The sequence below is a fragment of the Cebus imitator genome, unplaced genomic scaffold, assembly GCF_001604975.1.
Source record: "Cebus imitator isolate Cc_AM_T3 unplaced genomic scaffold, Cebus_imitator-1.0 Scaffold89, whole genome shotgun sequence".
In the NCBI taxonomy this organism is placed as follows: Eukaryota; Metazoa; Chordata; class Mammalia; order Primates; family Cebidae; genus Cebus; species Cebus imitator.
The window spans coordinates 1,397,879-1,403,448 of NW_016107404.1; the positions used below are offsets into that span (position 1 = coordinate 1,397,879).

General features: G+C 47.1%; 1 pseudogene across 1 annotated transcript; it reads left to right on the forward strand.

The window, feature by feature from the left end:
- The first annotated feature begins 1,791 nt into the window (after nucleotides 1-1,791).
- Nucleotides 1,792-2,538, forward strand: LOC108308906 (annotated as a pseudogene). The gene has a single exon (XR_005201321.1). The product of XR_005201321.1 is annotated as a proteasome subunit beta type-3-like (transcript).
- Nucleotides 2,539-5,570: the final 3,032 nt, after the last annotated feature.

A 5,570-nucleotide genomic window follows, 5' to 3' on the forward strand; every position in this document is an offset into this window, starting at 1 on the left:
TCGCACTTCTCGTAGTTACAGTTTCACATTTATTTGTGCAAGTTTCTGATGAACGTGTGTCTTCTGTACTGGACTGTAAGCTCCTTGCACACAAGGAATGAGTCTGCTGCATTCCTCAACGAGTGTCTAGAACCTCACCAGGGCCTGGGACAACACAGTGTGCAGAATAAATGCCTGACACACCACCATTCTTTCCACCCCATACTGCCCATATTCTTCTCATCTGATCTATGCAAATCTCCCTTTTCCAAAAAATCAAAAGGATGGGGATCCAATCAGGACTGTGGTCTCACAAAGCAGGTGCATATAACAGGGACAAAGGCAGAATGGTTGACCTCAGACAGTCCAGGTCACGTGGTTACTGCACCTGTGATGAAAAATGAGATTCCAGGCCAGGTGCGGTGGCTCACACCTGTAATCCCAGCACTTTGGGAGGCCGAGGTGGGTGGATCACCTGAGGTCAGGAGTTTGAGACCAGCCTGGCCAACATGGTGAAACCCCGTCTCTACTAATAACACAAAAATTAGCTGGGTGTGGTGCTGCATATCTGTAATCCCAGCTACTCAGGAGGCTGAGGCAGGAGAATCACTTGAACCCAGGAGGCGGAGGTTGCAGTGAGCTGAGATTGCAACCATTGCACTCTAGCCTGGGTAACAAGAGCGAAACTGCATCTCCAAAAAAAAAAAAAAGAAGAAGAAGAAAAGAAGCCACTTCAGTGTGAAATGCTGGAGAATGAATGGGGCAAAATGAGTTTCTAGCCAAGCCTATCCCTAGGAAAACAGTGAGCAGAAGCCCTCCAGCTTCACAAAGCTTGGAGTTGTGTGCCTGAGGGCTCCGTTCAACATCACCTACTCATCTCTTTATTGGAAAGGTGTAGTACTGTTATCAGGAAAGTTGCTTTCTAATTAGAGATGTGATTTATTATGATTAAGTTCCTACTGTGGGCTGAGTTTTGAGGATATAAAAGTGAGCTAGATTGATGCAGTTCTTATCTTCAAAAATCTGACGCTCCAACAAAGCAGGCAGGCCATGCAGGATTAGAGGATATGGGCACTGCTACGGACACGCAGTGCATTGTGGCAGGGCAGTGTGGCAGGGCAGTACACAGCATGGGAAGTCGTAGAGACTCAGGAACTGGGTTTAGAGAGAAACATTGCATGGGCTGGGAAGGGCTTTCCAGGCCATCAGAATGGCATAGCCAAGGGCATAGAGGCAAACAGAGTTCGGGGTGCTATGGCAGACACTAGTAGTTGGTGTTTCCAGAAAGTCCAGGGTAGGACTGGCAATGGCAGGAAATGGAGCTGGAGCAGTAGGGATGGAGTGGGTACAGAGCAACTTTAAGTCCTACTGAGAATCTCAAACTCTCTCATGTTGAAACAATAGAGGAGCACTGGAGGTTTTAGGCAGAAGAGTAACATGGACAAAACTGTATTTCGGGGAGATCACCATGCTGGCAGAAAGGAATTGTAGGGGACCAAGGAGGGTCAGGGAAGCTGGTTAGAAAGCGGTGGCCACGACCATGGAGAAGTGACAAGAGCACGATCTGGAGTTGTAGAGGAAACTTCAGAGGAGAGATGTTCAGGAAAGGGTTAGGGGTCGGCCCTTGGAAGAACTAGAGTATGGCACAAACAATAACAACACTTTCCATTTATTTAACTTCTTTTGCCTGCCAGACATTCCGGATAACTTTTCTCTGTTACTCTAAATTTTAATATTCATCCAAGTAGGTAGGGGATGCAGGATGAGGAAAGGCCTGGAATCCCAGGACCCTCTCTGTAGAGTCTAAATGTCAGAAATAATGGGTAGGTGTGAAGGCTAGACCCAGTTTACTGGAATTGCTCTGGCAATGGAGGGGTCCTTGTACACCACAGTCATGTCTATTATGTCCTATAATGGAGGAGCCATCATGGCCATGAAGGGGAAGGACTGTGTGGCCATCGCTGCAGACAGGCACTTTGGGATCCAGGCCCGGATGGTGACCACAGACTTCCAGATCTTTCCCATGGGTGATGGGTTGTAATTGGTCTGGCCGGGCTCGCTACTGATGTCCAGATAGTTGCCCAGTGCCTCAAGTTCTAGCTGAACCTGTATGAGCTGAAGGAAGCTCAGTAGATCAGATCTTATACCCTCATGAGCCCGGTGGCCAATCTCTTGTATGAGAAACATTTTGGCCCCTACTACACTGAGCCAGTCATTGCTGGGTTGGACCCAAAGACCCGTAAGCCCTTCAGTTGCTCTCTAGACCTCATCGGCTGCCCCATGGTGACTGATGATTTTGTGGTCAATGGTACCTATGCCAAACAAATGTACGGAATGTGTAAGTCCCTCTGGGAGCCCAATATGGATCCAGAACACCTGTTTGAAACCATCTCCCATGCCATGCTCAATGCTGTAGACTGGGATGCAGTGTCAGGCATGGGGGCCATTGTCCACATCACCGAGAAGGACAAAATCACCACCAGGACACTGAAGGCCCAAATGGACTAACCCTGCTCCCAGAGCCCACTTTTTTTTTTTTTTAAATAAAATAGCCTTTTTATTTAAAAAAAAAAATACTGAACAGATGCTAATGCCAGCTGAGCTGAGATTGGGACAGAGGAATAAAGTAGGAGATAGAGCAGAGGATGGAAATGAAAAACAGTATGTCCCAACAGCTAGTTAAGAGAAGAATTGTATGAGGGACTTTTTTGTTTTTTTGAGACGGAGTTTCACTCCTGTCAATCAGGCTAGACTGCAATGGCGTGATCTTGGCTCACTGCAACCTCTGCCTCCTGGGTTCAAGTGATTTTCCTGCTTCAGCCTCCCAAGAAGTATGGATTACAGGTACTCACAACCACACCCAACTAATTTTCTTCTTTTTATTAGAGACGGGGTTTCACCATGTTGACCAGGTCGGTCTCGAATTCCTGACCTCAGGTGATCCACCTGCCTCAGCCTCCCAAAGTGCTGAGATCACAGGCATGAGCCACTGTATCCAGCCCTAGGGACTTCTTAAGAATCCAAAGTTTAGACAAGAGTTTGCAAATTCAGATGCCTATATGTACCAGAAAGGGAACATAAATCAGTTAGATAAGCAGAGAGCTGTGATGATTCATATGTAGATGCTTCTTGACCATCAGGAGTGGTGGGGACTATGCCAAGGGGAGAGCCCATATGCCGTCTGAAAAAGTGAGCTGCTGCTCAGCATCAGCCGATTGTGGCCTGGCAGGAATGAAGGTCCAAGGTAGCCAAAGGGGCTCATTTCAAAGCAAAATTAGTTCTCCAGACCTTTGCGTGAATTCTCTCAATTTGAAAGTGTTGGCAAGTAATTCAAAATTCAAAAAAGAAAAGAAAAACATAGTACAAAGTACACCCAGCATGCTGATAAGCTAGATGTGAATATAGGATTGGTACTGAGTCTTCTGGCATAGACCTCCTTTTAGCAGTAAAGGTATATGAAGGAAAGGGAGACACAGGGAGGGCACACCAGTGCAACCACGACCACATCTGCCTTCCAAATGTGGTGGTGTCTGCTGTCCATCGTGTGGTACGGTCTGCAAGAACATTCCCTCCTGGAGTGAGGGAGATGTGTTAAGGTGTGAATAGTGGTTATCAGACATCAGAGAACATCTTCAGCATTCTAGAAGCATATCAGAAAGGCACACGTCCTACACTTTAAAGGATGCTGCAGGCTGTTGGGGTGGCTCACGCCTGGATTCCCAGCAATTTGGGAGACTGAGGCAGGCGGATCACCTAAGGTCAGGAGTTCAGAACCAGCCCGGCCAACATGGCAAAACCCCATCTCTGCTAAAAATAAAAAAATAAGCAGGACATGGTGGTACACGCCTGTAGTCCCAGGTACTTGGGAAGCTGAGGCAGGGGAATTGTTTGAACCCAGGAGACAGAGGTTGCAGTGAGCCGAGATCCTGCCACTGGGCTCCAGCCTGGGCGGCAGAGCAAGCCCCCATCTCAAGAAAATAAATAAATAACATAAAACAATAAAAAATAAAGGATGCTTGTGAATGAGCCAACGACTTGCCGCAATTGTCAGAGGCGTTCGAACCAGAGTGACTCCATCTTGAATAGCGGCTGGGTAAAATAAGGCTGAGACCTACTAGGCTGCATTCCCAGGAGGTTAGGCATTTTTAGTCACAGGATGACATAGGAGGTCGACAGGACTGGTATCACAAAACACAGGTCATAAAGACCCCACTAATAAAACAGAATGCAGTAAAGGAGCCAGCCAAATCCCACCAAATCCAAGATGGCAAGGAAAGTGACTTCTTGTTCTCACTGCTCACTACATGCTAATTATGATGCATTAGCATACACAAAGACCCTCTCACCAGCACCATGACAGTTTACAAATGCCATGGTAATGTCCAGAAGTTACCCTATTTTATCTGAAACGGGGAGGAATCCTCAGTTCCAGAAATTGCCCTACTTTCTCAGAAAACTCGTGAACAATCCACCCCTTGTTTAGCATATGATCAAGAAATAATCATAAAAATAGCTGACCAGCAGCCCTTGGGGCTGCTCTGTCTATACAGCAGCCAGTCTTTGGTTTCTTTACTTCTCTAATAAACTGGCTTTCATTTTACTGTCTGGACTCACCCTGAATTCTTTCTTGCATGAGACCCAAGAACCCTCTCCTGGGGTCTGGATTGGGACTCCTTTACCAGTAATACAATGACACCCACTGTCCCACATTTACTCTCATGGTCCACCCTCTGCTGCCCTTGTGGAGTTCCCATTTTAGTGCCTATTTTGTGACTCTGGCTTTGTGACCCTTCCCTTCCATGGCTTAATACCTTCTCTTCAGACCCCCATAGCTGCCCTTGGCTTCCCTCATCAGCTCCAACCTGGCCCCAGGGTGGACCCAGTGCTCAGGTCCAATGCAGAGATCCCAGGTTTCATCTTGTAGATCCCGTGATTCAAGATAGAGGACAGGATGGATATGTCACCATGGAAAGAAGTGAACTTTAAGATCAGTAATTATTAAAACAGCCAATAAAGAGTGGGAATAGAAGCTACCTCCTCAGAGATTCCCAGAAAGAGTGTCAATGGACAGTGATCTTGGTGGTTTGAGCAACTCAAGCCAAGAAGTAGCTACAAATAATCACACACACCCCACTGTGTGCCTGGTGACCCTCGGTGCTTATGTCCTGAACTTGTAGAATTCTTGCAACAATCCCATGAGATCGGAGCCAAGATCGTCCCCATATTACAGAGGAGAAACTCAGATCCATAGAGGTTAAGTCACTTGCCTCCAGACATATATCCTCTTTCCGAAGCCGGACCCAGTTCCTGAGTGTTGCTGCGAAACAGTGCTTTTCAAATCACCTCTGGCAAAGACCCCGTTTTTGCGCCCTAGTTCATCACAGACTGCCACGTTTGTAAAATACAATCAGGAAATGAATTACTAGCAAAATGACTAGGCATTGGAAGGTGCAGCAACGTCAGATTGTTCCCGAAGTTTCTGAGCATTCTCTGTCTATACTGTTACCACGTTGTGGGGCGGCAAAACACAGCACCCCAGCAGCACAGGCCACGTGCGCCTTGGCAGCGCCGTGCGAATCCACCTCACTACA